The sequence below is a fragment of the Papio anubis genome, chromosome 13, assembly GCF_008728515.1.
Source record: "Papio anubis isolate 15944 chromosome 13, Panubis1.0, whole genome shotgun sequence".
In the NCBI taxonomy this organism is placed as follows: domain Eukaryota; kingdom Metazoa; phylum Chordata; class Mammalia; order Primates; family Cercopithecidae; genus Papio; species Papio anubis.
Genome location: NC_044988.1, coordinates 43363473 through 43381093, shown reverse-complemented (window position 1 = coordinate 43381093; position 17621 = coordinate 43363473). Strand labels below are relative to the sequence as shown.

General features: G+C 38.7%; 1 protein-coding gene and 1 pseudogene across 22 annotated transcripts in view; one reads left to right on the top strand and one right to left on the bottom strand.

Moving 5' to 3' along the window:
* Positions 1–17621, top strand: part of NFIB (nuclear factor I B) — a 241206-nt gene that overhangs the window by 109689 nt on the left and 113896 nt on the right. Inside the window, exon 1 of one of the 22 annotated variants that reach the window (XM_031654244.1) lies at positions 15670–15735. The exons of the other annotated variants lie outside the window; for them this stretch is intronic. The gene's annotated coding sequence lies outside the window, so the exon portion shown is untranslated. Of the gene's footprint in view, positions 1–15669; positions 15736–17621 lie in introns of those variants that run through there. 22 annotated transcript variants of the gene reach the window in all.
* LOC116270018 lies at positions 9759–10550 on the bottom strand (annotated as a pseudogene).

Genomic DNA, 17621 nt, shown 5'->3' with positions numbered 1-17621 from the left:
ATCCTTGAGCATGCCCAGGACCTGTGAGGAGAAGAGTAGGCTGGTGGGGAAGGGGAAGTTGGTGCCTCATTCAGGGATGTGCTCAGAGAAGTGCAGCTTCTCTCTTTGGGTTTTCCTTATCTCTGCCGCTTCTTCAGGAAGGGGAATTAATGGGGGGCTAGGATGTGGCCTATTTGGGGAGCAGAGTGGGGAGTAATAAAGAAGGGTTGAGGAGGGCTCTGCTAATGTTGAAAGATGGAACCTGATTACTTGGCCCAAGGTGGCATCGATTCTTTTTTTTTTTTTTTTTTTGGGGGAGACGGAGTCTTGCTCCTCACCCATCACCACCCAGGCACAGGTGCAGTGGCCCGATCTCAGCTCACTACAACCTCTGCCTTCGGGTTCAGCGATTCCCTCCTGCCTCCCACAGCCTCCTGAGTAGCTGGGACTACAGGCGTCCACCACAACCCCCGGCTAATTTTTGTATTTTTAGTAGAGACGGGTTTTCACCATATTGGCCAGGCTGGTCTCGAACTCCTGACCTTGTGATCCGCCCGCCTCGGCCTCCCAAAGTGCTGGGATTACAGGCGTGAGCCACCGTGCCCAGCCTACATCGATTCTTAAGTAAAAAGATGTGAGGTGAAATGAGGGGACTCTTCTCCTTTAAATTTGGAGCAGTGGGAGTTGGGGGTACTTTTACAAACCACTTCTGGCATGTTGAGAACAGAGGCAAGGAAGCATGTGATAACAGTTCCTTACAGTGTTAGGACACAGGGAACCACATAAAAAAGCACAGAGGAGGGACATAAAACTCAGCCCAGCAGCTTGGGGTGTCAGGAAAGGCCCAGAAAGGGATCCTGAGCAATGCGTCTGGGTGGAGACCTGGATGTCTACATACTGTTACTCATTTAGCACTTTGGACTTTATGCTAAGGTCTATGGGGAACCACTGAAGGTTTCCGGAGAAAAGCTTCATCAGATTTTCATTTTCTGAAGTGTTTTGGTTTCCCATGTTACTGTGTAGCAGTGGTTCCCAAAGTTTGGTCCCACGACCAGCAGCATTGGTCTCACCTGTGAGCTTCTGGGAAATGCAGATTCATGGGCCCTATCTGGACCTATTAAATCAGATCTCTGAGGATGGGCCAGAAACTCTGTTAGGACAAGCTCTCTGGGTGATTCTTGTGCATGTTAAAGCTTAAGAACCACTGCTGTGGACAATGGATGGTGGACATAGGAATTGTTTATTACAGATCCCTTATGTGACTAACAAGGAACCTGGGGGCCCATGTGAATAAGTAACTTTCCAAAGATCAACCTACTGGTGGATGGTAATCAAGAAATACCAGTTACCTGACTGTGCCCAGTCTTTCTGCCATGGAAAGTTCCCAGGCAGTCAGAAGATTATCATAGCATTTTAAAAAGAAAGGTGTAATTATATGCTATATTACCTTTCAAAAACAGTGCTTACAAAAGTACAAATGGAAATAGGCAAATAATGTAATGCATAAACATGATCGATGGACAATTTTTTGTTTTATCACATTTTGTATGTGATGCCTATTGTGTTTGTGTGTCTCTGAAACTGGAATGGGGAAGCAGGAAGTAGCTGTTATCTTAACTTAAGCTAATTATTCTCTAAGCAGTGAATTTACTAGGGCTATGATCTTGGGTAAAACATTTAATCTCTGTGAGCCTCAATTTCCTTATCTATGAAATGGGGATAGTAATATCTACCTAACACAGTTGTTAGGATAAGGTGGCTTATGTGAAAGTGTTTTGTAAGTTGTAAAGCACTATAAGTGTGAGCAGTATTATTTTTATCATATAATTTAAATCCAATAATCTAGCAAACATGTATTAATTATGTGAAATATTGTAAGTGTAGAGTTTTAAACATGTTTTTTTTTTTTTTTTCCAGAGGAATTATAAACTTTTGAGATGGTTACCTAAATTATTCACACCATTACTCAGTGATGAACCTATTCAAACAATATGGAAAAATTTATTAGAAATTCCCAAATCTATATTTTGGATTGAATTTAACCTAGTTGTTAGTTGCTTTCTAACCTTGTTTTAATTTTTATTTTAGTAGGGATACTTAAGCACATTGTGACATGGTGCACTGTACTTTAGTATGTTTAATGTTGCCCTTAAGGAGATCATTTAGTTTAAGAATTAAATAAGTATATAATCATTTGTATAACCTTCCAGGAAAGCAACAAAAGTGCATGAGCAATTTCTAAGTAAAATTAAATCAATGAGTGGTTTATGTGACTCATCAACCTTAAAGTGAATTGGAGTAGTTTTGCTTTCATCAATTGGAAATAAATATTCTACTTATTTATATGAGTCTCTTAGTTGCCAAGTTAAGCAGTTAGAGGTTTCATATAGCCATAGGCTAGGCTTTCTCAGGGATTTATTAATTTATGCCTCTTTCATGTCAGAATGGTTAATTTTTAAGGAATGTCCAGTTACCTTTAGAGATGGCACTTATTTTATAATAAATGGCAACGTATTTGCATTTAACACTAAGGCCATATTCCATTTAATATGGGCTAAATTGCAGCTACCAATAAAACCCAGTGGTACATTATTTTGATGTGGGTATTCTGGTCAGTGGAGAGATCATTCTTTAAACATTTTAATCTTTTAAATGTCAATCTTTCTAGAGGTTGAAGAGCTTTCCAAAGTGTATACCTCCTTTATTGAAAGTATAATATTCATGTCACAACTCAAATCATTTTTAATAACAATATGCTATACTGTTCAACTCTGATTTCCTTGTGGAGTCCACGAGAGGGCTGACGTGGAGGGGCCCACCAGCTGGGGAAGCACGGGATGTGGGAAGACTCTCAGATGGCCCCGCAGGGTGGATAACACAGAATCTGATATAAACGGGTAGACTTCTGGCCATTGCCCTGGTCACCAACTCCTTTGACTTGTTTCATCCCTGGCTCTGGATTCTGTCTTCTGGATTCAAATTGCAGTTTGTCCAGTTCCATGCCTTGAGTAACTATACTAGTATTTTTTTAAGGTAGACGATGGGGGTGGTCAAAGCTTTTATCTATTTTCATTATTTTTCAGCACAGTGTCATTTTAAAGTGAGTAGAATTATTTTATTTAACTTTATTTCTTAACCATTGTAGACCCAATTTATATATTCCCTATATCCTGTTTCTATGCATTTCCTTGCTGTTTCTTATTGATCTAGGATAAAATGTATTTCTTTTAAGAAACTTCCCAGATCCATTCATATCTGAATCCAGGATGTTTTTTGAGTGCAGTTTTTAAAATTGAATTCTAATTCCAGATTTAAAAAATAGCCCAGGTAATATTACTGTTAATCACACAGAAAAATTATTTTTGAATATAATATTATAGAGGATTAAGCTAAGAGCAGTCTTGTTTTTAAATGAAAAATTTTAATTTTACCCCGAGTTTTTCCAGGTTGCAGTGATACTTAACATTGTACAAATACATGTGTGTAATTAATACTTTAAATTTTTAGGGAATGATTATTGAGTTCTGGCTTTCAGTCCAAACAGAGACAAAAATGATTATATATACAGAGAAGCGGAAATTCAATATGGTTTCAACCTATTCATTAGACTTTACTTTCATCTAATCAAAGGTGAGTAACTTCCCAGAAAATCCACAGTGTACAAGAGATGCAACTATTTTGATACATATTAACACTGACACAAATGAAATTTGAAATGGGAAGTTCTTTTAGGACTGTGATGAACGTTTACATTTGAAAGTTAAGAATTTTCTTTCTGTTTTTTTTTTCCAGTAAAAGTTCAAAAAAAATTAAAATAGTGAATGATGTTTTCTATTGTACTTACAGTAATCATCTCTTCTGCTTGAAATTTTATTATTTGGCCATGTAAAGTGACAGATCATTATAACCAATTTGTGGTTTTAACAATCAGAAGTAATTGACTAATGATGCTATTTATATTTGGTTAGGGATTAACGGAGGGGTGTGTGGTGTGTGTGTGTGTGTGTGTGTGTGAGTGTGTGTGTGAATGTGCACATGTGTGTATGCATACTTACTTGCATTTTAGTGTATTTAGTGTATAAATGAAGTGCCAAAAACAATTTGTAAAGCAATTCTGTTTTTTTGGTGTTCTCAAACTCAAGGATTTGAATCACTTTTTAAGTTCATTTTTCATTATTTTTAAAGTTTTGAATTATTTCTTGCAAAAATCTTGAAGTAAAAGAGAACTTTTATCTCTAGAGTGGAACAGATGAAAAGGGTAGAGATCTTAACCACAAAAATGTTTTAAATACCCTCTGCATTTACTACTTTACACGTACAACTTGGATGCTTCTCTATATATTTAGTTTCATTCAAGTTTTCCAGTTTTCATTCTAAAAAGGAAGCAAAATACAGAATCCTTTTTCCAAAGGAAAATGTTTGTAGTGTCATGAAAAATGAGAACAGATGGCATTGTAAAGCTTTGGGGAGATGTGTAGCACTTCAATTCAAATTGTTAGGCAAAGTCAGAGACAAATACGTAGCTACCAATTGTTGTAGTTATTTATATGACTTAATTCAAGTATGTAAAACAAAAAAGTACAAAGGATAGAATTTTGCTTCTTGTATTAAATGAAAAGCATTTTTGTAATGTATGATCCAGCACTCACCAAGTGAATGCCCAAGCAACCAGGTTTTATTAGGAAAAAAAAGTAATCAGGAAAAGCAGTTCTAGTCACTTAAAATGTATTCTGTAATTTTGGGTTTCACAGTGGGCAAGTTTACCCAGAGGCAATGTGACAGCCTATTAGCAAAATAAATAGATCTTCCAAACTTGTAGTCCTCTGCTCTCTTCCCTCCACTTTGAAGTAAATTAGCTTTTCAGTGCGCTGGGCTGGGGTTGTGGTAGGATGCATTAACTTCTCCCCACACTGTTCTGATTGCGCAGCAAAGCGTCCATTACCAATACCATATCCAAAGTGACGTTTCCATACAGGCTGCCTGCTGTTTCATTCATAACCACAAAACACACTGAAATGACTTTACTTCTTTTTACAACTTGCAAAGAGTTAATGGACTGTGCTGGCCCCCTGCCAAAACCTTTAAGAAACTTTATTAATGTGTTATGAGGCTGGGACACCATAGTGTGGGATTTTATTGGTTATTCATCTTAATGAATAAAAATATGTATGCACAATTAAAGCCATATTCTCTAGCAATTGCCTTCTAATAAATGTTGAGTCTTTGTCAGTGCTCGTCATTGCATTTGCTTATCAGTTGTGATCCTTTCCTTCCAAATCCTAAAGTTACCATTAGTGCAGTAACATGGACTTTGTTTAAAGAAATACCAGTTTAGTATTGGAAATGAGCAATTATTCAGTGATGAAAAGAACATAAGCATGTCATAAAACTGAATTTAAAATATCTCCATGTCAAAAACGGTAGTTATAATCTGCAATATTTTTCCTATTATATATGAAAAAGGCTAGGCTATGATGTATTGATGATTCACAAAACAGAGGCAACATAATTTTGCTGCAGATCATGTAAGAAAGTGATAGTGGAAAAAAATAACTTGTCTACTCTGACATGCTAGTTATCAGAAAATATTTCGTTTTTATTTGTGTACGATTTTGTTATTCATTCATCTCTGTTTCTTTTCCCTTATGGGTGGGGTGTTGCAAAGAAGGGATGAGGGCAAAAATAATGTCATATTGTAAACTAAACTTAAAAAATAGATTGAGTGAATCAGTGGGTCTAGATGAATTTAATACTGGAGTTGTTTGAGAAAAGATGAATATTTTTGCATTTTTCTGAATATATGCCTTGTCCTCTGAATAGAATAGTATATATCTTCAAAACATTGTTGAATGGTCCTCAGTTTATGACAATAATCCCAAGTACCTAAAATGAGGGAAACTTCTAGGATGTTTTCTGGCAAAATGATTTTCATATTATGGTCATTGGAATAGGATAATTTTATACCACTCTATCAAAAGTACTTGTGAAGAGTCCTTAAGAAAAAAAAAAAAAGATATTTTAAGTAAAAATACCAGGAAAATGAATATATTACAACTTCAAAGTAGTAAAATAAAAACTTAAGCCATGTCTGTTTTTATGAATTTAATCGTTCATACTAACATTTCTGAGATGTAAAGTCATTTCTTCTTTTGCCACAGGTAGACATGAGAATAATTCAATTTTTCTTGAATTACCAAATTTGGAATGAGGCGTGATTTTTTTTTCTTTTTTAGGACAATTTAACCTTGATGTCAGAATGATTGCCAATTGAAATAAAAAATCTAAACTGCCATCACATTGAACACATACTGGTTTGCTCTCTTAGTCTTTTATTAACACTGCATATTGCTTTGTTGTATAGATGAATCAGAACCTGTCTGGAGTTTAAAAAAATGGCCTACCCCGGGATCATTAAAATCAGATTACAAATATGGAATAAAAGTGGAAAGATGATTCTAAAGTGACTTTTGGGGGATAAAACTATTTAGGGAGTGGGAAGTGACCTTCGAATTTAGATTTTGAACATTGTGTGCAGCTTGTCATCTTTTCATATCATCATGCTGAGGCATTTGGCTTTGTGAATCTGATGGTGCTGTGCTCTGTATGGGAACCCACCACCTCAATTCAACCCAGGAAACGTTTGACCGTGGGCTCTTTCCTTGAGTCTCATTTAGCCCTGTGTGAGAAAGTGGTGAACATTGTGTTGGTGGATCTGTCTTTCAGGTGGCAATGGAAACGGGCTCTTCTCTGTGGTCACGTTGTCTCTGTAGATAAACCATCAGACCCTGAACTCTGGTTAAGTACAGCCAAGACCATAGTAACATTCATGTGAAAAATGACACGTGGGAGAAATTAGACTGTCATTTACGAGATGTGGCTTAGAGGGGGATTACTTGATCCTGTGGTGAAGCTTCAGGACTTTGGTGGGAGATGAAGAGGTTTGTGGGGAAGGAAGAAGGTAGTGGCTTTGAAAAGGGTGTCTGGTGTCACATGCAGTCCCTGCATGTTGCTGCTCAGGCTGAGCTGGCTCTTTGCCTGTCAGCAGCATGCACTGACTCAGTCCTCAATTTGTGGCATGCTATGGGCAAAAGGGGTTTTCTGGTCTCATCCTCCTCCCAGTTAGTACACATTACCAAACCACAACATAAACTCACCACAGTCAGTGGCCTCCACTCAAGGGAGGTTTTTGCCAGGAAAATTGGGAAGGTATGTGTCAAAAATTAGAAAAAATTGACTAAGGAGCCCTGTAATTACAGAGGTGAAACCTCTACCTGGACTGTATTTCTTTTTCTGTCTGGTGGTGACACCTCTAATTTGGGAAGACAGTAATTTAGATTGGATTCTGGGGTCAGTTTGGCTTGGGTTTAATTCCTGGCTTTTTCGGTTATTAGTTGGATAGCCTTAGGCAAGTTTTCTCATCTGAAAATGGGAATAATAATAATAGCACCCCTTAGTGTTATCGCAAGGATGAAATCTATGGATACTATAATATTGAGAATAGTATTGGACATGTAAACAAATACTCATGACTGTTAGCCTTACTATTATTTTATTACTGTTCACCTAGAAGATATTTGCTGCTGAAGAGGAGGATAAGCTAACATTGTAAGCACATACAATGTATGGAATAGTGGGGTTTTACACAGCTAATCATCATTTAGCCTCACTGGAATCCTTTCAGTTGTAGGTGACAATATTTTATACGTTGCACTGTCTTGTGCAGTAATAAGACATAGAGTATGATCTCCAAAAACTTGTATTCTAGTTGGGGATATAAAATATAGCCACTTGGCAATATATACCAAACATGACTGAAACTAAGACACAGGCAGAATCTGAAACCATCCCTTAGGTTTTTTTTTTTTTTTTTTTTGTGAAGCATGTTGTCTGAATCTAATAACTCTGTGTATAATAGCACAGGGTCTCTTTGCAGGTACTACTAGGTGATCAATGAACATTTATTGAATTCTTCTGTTTGTTGAGCAGATTGTTGTTTTAGTATTTGGAAACTCTCAAGGAAGAAAAGGTAATAAGTTGCAGTGTCAGACCATAAAATCTCATGAAAGGAAAGAAATTAGCTCAAGTTTTAAGAGTGTTGGTAAGGGCCAGGCACAGTGGCTCACACCTGTAATCCCAGCAGTTTGCAAGACCAAGACAGGGAGATTGCTTGAGCTCAGGAGTTCGAGACCAGCCTGAGCAGCATGGTGAAACCCTGTCTGTACCAAAAATAGAAAAAATTAGCCAGGCGCATCTGTGGTCCCAGATACTCAGGAGGCTGAGGTGGGAGGATTGTTCGAGCCTTGGGAGGTGGAGGTGGAGGTTGCAAGTGAGCCAAGCTCATACCACTGCACTCCAGCCTGAGTGGCAGAGCGAGACTCTGTCTCAAAGAAAAAAAAAAAAAAAAAAGAGAGTTAGTAAGTTACTAGTGAACTAGAGGTATTTTTTGAACACAGCTGCTCTGTTTCACCTATTAAGAGTGGCCCATTATTAAAGAGCTGTGTGACTGATTATTTTGATAACTAAGTAAACAAAGGATAAAAGTCCCTAAATGTGTTTTATGCAGAAACATAATTAATAATGCTGAGAAATTATTCTGCTGTAAAAAGGTCCAGGAAAAGTGTGTGTGTGTGTGTGTGTGTTTCAGATGACTACTGGAGAATAGACATTGTTCAAAATATACGATTAAAGAGACATTAGATTTTTTTCTAAAATGGAGTCTTTAAAAATTAAGTAATATTATATAATATTCGTGTGGCTGTACTGAGTGTGTGGACATATAATTCAAGCTAGAATGGACATTTAGTGAATAAGCACTATGATGAATACCACCAGTTTGTGTCAGCATTATGGAATTCATCTTTCACCTCTGAATTATCTTTCAGCAGAGGCAAGAATGTTGGATTCAGTTGAAGCTTAGATTACCGAACAGTAATCACTGCCAATGATGATTACAGGAGTACACCAGGCCTAATGTGTCTCTCAACCTGAGCTTAAACTTGTGGAACAGTCTCAAAGAAAAATCCACTGACCTCATTATGCAGTATTTGGCTGCTGCGAACATAGCCTGTTAGCTGGGATTTAAGTTTAATAGAGAGAGAGAGAAAAAAAAAAAGACAGACAATATATACTTTGTGTATATATTGTACTTATGAAGGTGTACTTATGAAGTATTTTAAACAATTTATTCAACTGTTTTTTATATTCCTACTGTGAACAAATCAGTATATATTTTTAGTTCCGTGCAGTGTCTCCATCCATTTCCTCCTTCCTGTGTTTTCTTTCCCTTTCCTTTCTTCTTTCCCTCCCTCCCACCCTGTTTTCCTTCCCTTCCACCCTGCTTTCCCTCCCTCCCTCCCTCGCTTCCTTCCCTTCTTTCCCTCCCTCCTTTCCTCCCTTCCCTCTCCCTCCCTTCCTCCTCCCTTCTCTTCCCTTCCTTTCATTTCCTCCTTTCCCTCCCTTCATTTCCTCCCTTTCCTTCCTTCCTTCCTCCCTTTCCTTCCTTCCTTCCCTTCCTCCCCTCCCTCCCTCCTTCCCTTCCTTCCTTCCTTCCCTCCCTCCTTTCCTTCCCTTCATTTCCTCCCTTTATTTCCTTCCTTCCTTCCCTCCCCTCCTTTCCTTCCCTTCATTTCCTCCCTTTGGTCAGCCCTTGGAACTCACTTACAGAGACTATGTATTTGATCTCAATTTTTTTCAGTTTTATGCCACATAGTTAATTCCTCAGAATTTTTTGAAGGAAAATTTGTATTATTTTTATGTACAGAAAACTCAACAGTGTACATTTAACCCAGTTTTGTGGCAAGTTCTTTAGCTTTTGCCTTTTTGAGCTTGGCAATAGGAGCCACAGTCTTGGGACCCAGGACATTGCCTCCCCAGTGACGATGGATCTCATTGGGTCTGTCGTTGTAATTGGTTCTGATAGCTTCCACCAGCGCTCCTTTGTCTTCTGAGTTAACCTGTGTGAAGGCAGCAGTGGTGCAGGTCTTCCTGTGGATTAGATGTCCCAGTCTTGTCTTCCCCTTGATAATGCAGTAAGGGACCCCCATTTTATAACACAGGGCAGGCAAGAAGACAACCAGCTCGATGGGATCCATGTCCTGTGCAGTCACCACCAGCTGAGCTTTCTCATTCTCCACCGCGGTGGTGATGGTGTTAACTCCTGCTTGAAGGACAGGTGTTCTTCTTAGTGGGGGTGTCCCCTTTGCTGGTGCTTTCTTCTCCGCCTGGGCCAACAGACTCCGCTTCTTCTCTTGCTTTGACTCTGGTCTGTACTTGTGGGCCAGCTTAAGCAGCTGTGCAGCTGTTTGGCGGTCCAGGGCCTGGGTGAACTGGTTAATCGCAGGAGGCACTTTTAGTCGCTTATAGAGGATGACTCCCTGCCGCTGCAACCTGCTATAGCGGGGCCATTTCACAAAAGGGGCGAGGTCTCTTTTGGGCTGCATGTCCTGTCTAATGCCAAAATTCTTCGGCCTTTTCTCAAACAGGGGATTCACCACTTTCTTGGCCTCCTGCTTCTTCACGACAGCAGGGGCCGGAGCCATCTTCTTCCCCTTGGCTTTCTTTCCTTTCCGCATCTTGGGTAATGGGCGGTGGGAAGAGAAAGCTAATTTCTCAAATGTTGAGGCCTTTGCCATAGAAGGGTATGAAAAGGTTTTCTTTTGTTAATGTTGTTTAATGCTGTAAGAGGAACATATCCTTTTTAAAGGATGAGAAGAAAACAAATTAGTTTTGTTTCTATTTTTCATGCACATATGCTTTGATAGAGGTTATAAGTTTATGTCCAAATCATGCCATTGCAAATGGGAAAGTGTTGGCTTTGCTGATGCTTCTCTATAGTATGTTTTAATATGGTCAGAATTTGTTGGGGTTTTTTTCCAACCTTTTTTTCCCCCCACAAATTAAGTGAGTTTCTTTAATCAGCAGAAAATATTGTGGGCATTTTGTGTGATTGAAATGTTGAGGTCAGCAGAATTTCATAAAAGACCCCTCGTCACCATTTTCTAATTGGTAGTATTCCAATATTCCTTTGTAGTTAGTTTTTCAAACAGCTTTAACTACTACAACACAAAAGTTGTGGTACCAAGTCTTATTTATGAGGGAAATACACATTTTGGCTTCCTGTGAGACAGACTTTAGACCCTGCCGTGGTAACAGGGTTGGCCTTTGCCCTTGGTGAGGCGGGCCCACGCCGGCGACATTTCAGGAGGCCGCTTGGCAGCCATTTTAGATCCTGCCCGCGCGGAGAGCTCCTGGCTGCCAAAAACTGCAGTCGCTCCGTGCCAAGACACTCTTGGCAGTGGAGATAAACTTTGTAGAGATACACAGTCCAGAAATATCTTATAATTACAAAGCACAGGGGGCAGAATGTTTTTACAATACAGCTGTGCTAATGTAAACATTTAATTTGGCAGCCTTCTCCACCCACTTTTCAATTAACCGGGTTTATGCAGATACTTTAGGTCTGTAATAAACTTTATTGCTAAGAGTACAGTTTATGAAACACAGATTTGAGGGGCTTTTTTGAGGGGTTTTCCATCCATTTAGGAAAGCACATTGTGAATGTTATGTTGCTGTGAATGGGAAGGGTAGCTTTCTGTCTCAAAAGATGCCATTGGCCTGGCTTAACTGAAACAATTGCTTTAGGAAAAAAAAGTGTTGGGGCTGTCTCCTTTGACTTCTAAAGCATGCAAGAGGATATTAATAGAAAGAGGTAAAAATCACTTATATAGCTACAAAAAGATACTTGTGTTGATGATCATTAAAAAAGATAAATGTCCCCTGCAATGCATGAAACTGTTTCAGAGATAAATTCCCGATAACAGTTCTTACAGATATAATTATAATAATTGTGTGATCGCCATGATAATTATTCTTATGGAGTGAAAGAAATAATTTTCTATGTAAGTAGCATTCCACTGTTCAGCTCACAAAGCTAGTCAATAGATCCTTTTCAGCTAACCTAAAAAATGGTAGAGGTCATGGAGTTTTAAAGCTAAATTTGGTATTAATTGACATTGTAAAGGGGATTTTTTTCATAAGAAATATGACATCACAATCCATGATATCTCCTTGCATAGATTTGCTTACACATTTCTCAGATACATTAGAGAAAACCATATAAAATGCTATACATATGGGTCATTTTTCTAAAAGGCAAAAAATGTACAACTGATATTTTCATGTCATTCCATTTAGAAACTTTGCCTTGGTTGTGATTTTTTAAAATTAGCTTTTGTTTTTTCTTGAGGATGGATTTTAGTAGCAAAAAACCAATTCTTATGATGTTTTCTGTCAGTACTCCTTTTGAGACTTTCATGTAGTCTGGCTCCATCAATATTCTATAATGGGGTGTGACCACAAAGTAATTTTCATTCTGAAATAGTATTTGACTCTTCAGCTCCCAAACTAGTCAATAGACCCCTTTCAGCTATTCTGAAAGATAATAGAGGTCAGAGAATTTTAAATCTCTGGTCTCATTATTTTATAATCTCATTATTTCATGCTGCAGTAGCTGTTTTGTCATCATACCACCTTTACACATTCTACTTATTACAGCTAAATAATACTTTTGCAGTCTGTGGCTTTTAGTCTCTCATGTTTTAGTTGCTATAAACAAAAATTAAATGAAAAAGCTTGTCCCACTACTAAAGCTTTGTGTATGTGTGAAAAGTGTCAATTTATTTTCAAAACGTAATGATTACAGATTCTTCTTATTTGTAGATTGTATAGAGAGCACATTTTACCTGTTAGCAAGTGAATGAAAGTCAACATAGTACAAATGAAACCATGAGCTGCATGAAGACAGGAACAGGTAATCTTTTATTGACTGTTGTAGACTGAGTTCCAAGGATGATACATGGACCACTGTAGGTGTTCAGTCCTTTTCAAAAAACTAAACAAATGGATAAATACCATCTGTATATGTCACAATCAGAATATTGAATGTTAGTTACCTGTATAAATTGATAACTCATTATGACTTTTTTTTTTTTTTTTAAGATTGCTTTGTCTTACTTTTGGGAATTAATGCTCTTTGTCTCAGTTTCTACCTGGATAGTATATCCAAGATAACATTTTTATGCCATTTAAATAGATTTCCAAAATTTTCAGGGTAAGTTGGGATACAGGAGGTCACAATCTTGGAGAGAAGTGATGTATAAACAACCAACCATGATGCACTGGTCGGGCCCTGCACTGAAGTGTGAGCAAGGCCACGTGGGCCCCAGAGGGAGGCCTCATTAGGTTGGGCAATAAGGTTCAGGAAGGATGTAACAGATGAAATTCAAGAACTCCTAAAGATGAATTAGGAGTTTGTCTTGCATCAAATAAGGGATATTCCAGGCATAGAAACCATATGAGCAAAGGCACAGACCTGCAGTTACACGGCATATTCTAGGACTGTTAGGAAGAATATTAAGAAGTTGGATGTGGGTGTGAGGGGGAGAGTAAAGGGTGATGGTTTCTGTAAGAGTGAGGCTAGGCCGGGGCCAGGTTTTGGAGCACCTTGAATGCTGTACTAAGGAGGTTGTAGATTATTCTAGCTAGCAATTGGAAGCCACCAAGGTATTTTAAGGAGTGAAGTGTTGTGATTTCTGATGGCTGTGCAGAGGATGGAGTCTGGTTATAGTGTGAAGAGTGAATCATTATGGCCTGAGGAGGCTGAGGCTATCGTGAGGTAAAAATGTGAAGCTCAATAAGGGACTTAGCACCAGTTGGGAAGGAGATGGGGAAATGGGCTTGAAAGGTAGAGTCTGGGCTGACAACTGAATGTGAGGCTTTAGGGAGATGGGATTTCTGGAATGATCGTTTTCAGCTTGGGAAACCGAATGGCTGTGAATGTCGTTAATTGAGGTGTGGATTGGTTGGGGGAGAGGGGCGAGAGTTTACAAAGGTTGTGCACTAGTAACATCAGGAGGAGTTTTGCAGTTAAAGAAGACGTTAGTGCTAGATATAGAGATACAGTGTTCTCAAAAAATGGGTAGTATTTGTAAACATGGACCTAGCTGAGTTTGCCGAGGAGGAATATACAAAGACAAGAAGATGGCCAAGTGGGATGGGTTGTCTTTGGGATCACCAACATTTAAGAGACCAACAGAAGAGAAGGAGATAGCCATCAAGACAGGAAAGGAGCCCTCAGAAATAGAGGATTGGACCTAGAAAGGAGTGGTGCCCCAAAGGAAAGGGGAAGGAGAATTTCCAAAAGCCAGGGATACTTAGTGTGAAAAGTTAACCAAGTAGAGTCTGAGAAAGTCAAGTTGTGTCTTAAAAAAAAAAAAATAGTAATTTTGGAGCTGAAAGACACACTTGACTTACTGATCCTGAGACCTAGTGTTGGACATGAGGATGATTATTTTCTTATCTCAGATCGTGATCAGAGAGAATGTGAGTTTTGGCGTTGTGTTTTATTCCTTGGTCTAACTTCACTGAAACAGATTCTGGGGTCCTGGGTTGCTTAAAGGATGAATATTCTGTAGACTTTAAGAAACTTCTGATGAAAACAGTAGATTATGTTTATTGTAATCTTCTATCGATTCTGAGAGGAAATTTGCATTTTCTTCATCAAATTTCACCACTGACTATTATATTTTAAGGAGGAGAAGCTGATTTGAAATTTTGGTTTGAGTTTTGAAGAAGGCATGAACAGTTTCACAGAAAATAGAAGGAAATATGCCCAACTACTGAGCACACCCCTTTAAATGGCTCTTAACAAGCCTTCAGACCTAGGGGGAAAATTATGCTCCAGGCTCCAGGTCCCTGGATTTTCACTCTGTTAGCAGCAGCACTGAGGAGCAGTTTATTTGGACAATCCCCTCTGCTCCTGTTCTCCCTGTGTGATTCCCCATTTTAGTCGTAAAAGACTCAGAAAGTGGTGATTTTATGCTAGTATATGCAGAAATACCTTAGCAAATATGATTGAGCAAACTAACGTGTAAGTAAATACAATAGCTGACTGGAAACTGGGGGCAACTCTGCAGTTTCCCTGGATATCTTTAGGAGTTTTGTGAAATTAAAAAAAAAAAATGCCTGGATCCTCCAAATGAACTGAAGTCATAATCAGTCTGCAATGTTGACTTGAGAGTTTCTTTTAAATAAAAATAAATGAGCAAGTGGAAGTCTCATTAGCTAAAACCAAAAGCACAAACATACATGGCCCTTTCACAAAGTAAAGTGGCTATAAGCATAATGAGACTCCAACACATCTTTACTTTTTTTGCTGTTTTGTTTTTAAGTTTTCCAGCCCTTATATTCTAAGATGCTGCCTTACCACTTCCTTAAGGAAACACAAATGGGCAAGTTAAGTTTTTGAAAGTGAAGGAGGATCCTGTTAAGTAGATTAGGGTCTGGCATGCCATTTAACTTTATCAGGCATTTAAAGCCGAGGATGTACACTGTAGCCGGCTGTGACTTGCCAATTAGCTGGGCTTTCCCCGCTGTTTCTGGTTTGGCAGGGACGAGGTGGTTCACCCTGCCGCACTACTGCCTGCCAAGGACACATGGCCAGCTCCCGGCTTCCTGTCTTCCTCTTTGTGTCCTGGCCTTGCCTTCCAGGGAGCTGCCAGAACACAATTGCCAAAAAATCTTCCTTCGGAAAGGTCAAGTAACCTCAAGTCACCTATGCCAATATTTGTGTTTTCTTTTTAATCCTTCTGTGTTCGACTTGGAGAAAGCTGTAGAAGCGAACATGCAGAGTGGAACCTGGGTCACTTTGGATCACTTGGATAAAGCAACAGAACCCAAAGAATCCCTTGGCCAGTCAGGGTATGATGTTTTGAGTAGAATTCTATTTAAAGCTCTGTGAAGTGTGATAGAGTTCAGAATGGTTCAATGTGGATTTGGATTTAGTTGCTTTTTAGGATTCACTGTATGCATGTGATTTTTGGCCAAAGCTGGTGCATCACATGGCAGGGAGAGGGAGAAAAGTGGAGATTGGTTTTGGCTTAAGGACTGCATTTTTGTTTGTTTGTGTTTTCAGGACTCTATAGTCACATACTGCCTTTTGCTTTCCAGTTTGGTGTCTGTGAGCAAGCATCAGCAGCCAAGTCCCTTGTACACTGGCTGAGAACAATGTACGGGAGTTACCTGGGGTGCTTGTTGAGAGCGCTTTCTTGGCCCCAGCGTTGCTGTACAAGTCCCAGTCATTACGGGTGAGGTCGAGGAATCTGAATTTCTAACAAGCATCTCAAATGATTATTTTCTTATCTCAGATCGTGATCAGAGAGAATGTGAGTTTTGGCGTTGTGTTTTATTCCTTGGTCTAACTTCACTGAAACAGATTCTGGGGTCCTGGGTTGCAGGACTTTGTGGACTGAATGTGTCACTGATTGTGAAATGACAATAAGGCAAGTGGCATTTATTGTCATGATGCAGCAAGCTGTTCTATTTCTCCTTTAATTGGTCTTTTTGGAGATCTGTGTTGAATTGGAATCTAGATTGTATGCCATTCTCCACTGACAACAAACACTTTTCTGAAGATTGAAATTTTAAAAACCTGTTAATATAAGAAACTTTATCCAAATAATTGTTCCAGGTTTAAATTCTAAATTTTAGGATGATTTATAAGGTTTTTAAATGACATATAGAATGCCATAGTAAACATCCTAAACGACTTTAGAAGGCTCTCTCCCCGTAGCCCACACTGTGAATCATGCTCCTTGGAGATGTACAGTGTGATGGGCCTAGTGATGTCTGTTATGGAAGGGCAACCCCATGTCTCTAATACTTCATAAAGCAAAGCTTTTATTATTTACTTTGAAAAAATTCCATGTGAGGAATATGGAATTCTTAAAGTGCCTAAACCTGAGCCACCTACTAATTCTCGTGGCTGCTGGTAATTAATATAGGGGGTCTATATGTGTTCTGTCTGTAGACTCCAGGAAAGTTCAACATAGCCCCAATATTCCCTTTTGGCTTTTCATGTAAGATTGTCCATAGCACTTTCTTCCTAAGCTCAGCTTAATTTTCTTTTGTGCCTTTTGTACCTTGAGATATGCTGTCTTTCTTGGTGAGAATGGTGTAGCCATGAATCTGTTTGTCATTGTTTTCTAGCATTCATAGAGTGAGGACCAGATTAACTGTAATTTACCTTTTTTTCCCTAAGTTATTTCCAAAATTTGCTAAAAAGCTGCAGCCTCAGGGACACCTCTGACTTTCTCACACAACTAACAAATGCCACACTAATTTGGAACACATGTTCTGTCAAAGTTTTACCTATAGCCTTGAGTTCCAAATTTGCAACTTCAGCATCTTCTGTTGAAAATAAACAGCGTATTTTCTCTTAAGCTCCCTTTTTGCCTCCTCTTGAACTCCGTAGTCTTTTATAACAGTAATAAGGAAATGTGGTTATGGGTATAATTGCCACAAGGCAATTGCACCCTGGAGGACTGGCAGAATTTTCTTTTCTATATCTGAGGGCTGGGCTCCATCAAGAAGATCCATTTGCAAATAACTCAATTAGAAGAATAACAACAATGTCTTTATTTTTATAGCAACTTTCCCTATAGAGATCAAAGTGTGTTAGGGACATTCTATCAGATTCATCATTCTAATACCCCAGTGGACTGGAATAAAAAGTTTTATTATAGCTTGTTTGAGACAGGAGAGTGAGACAGAGAAAGCTTAAGTGTTGTCCCTCAGATCATAGAGAA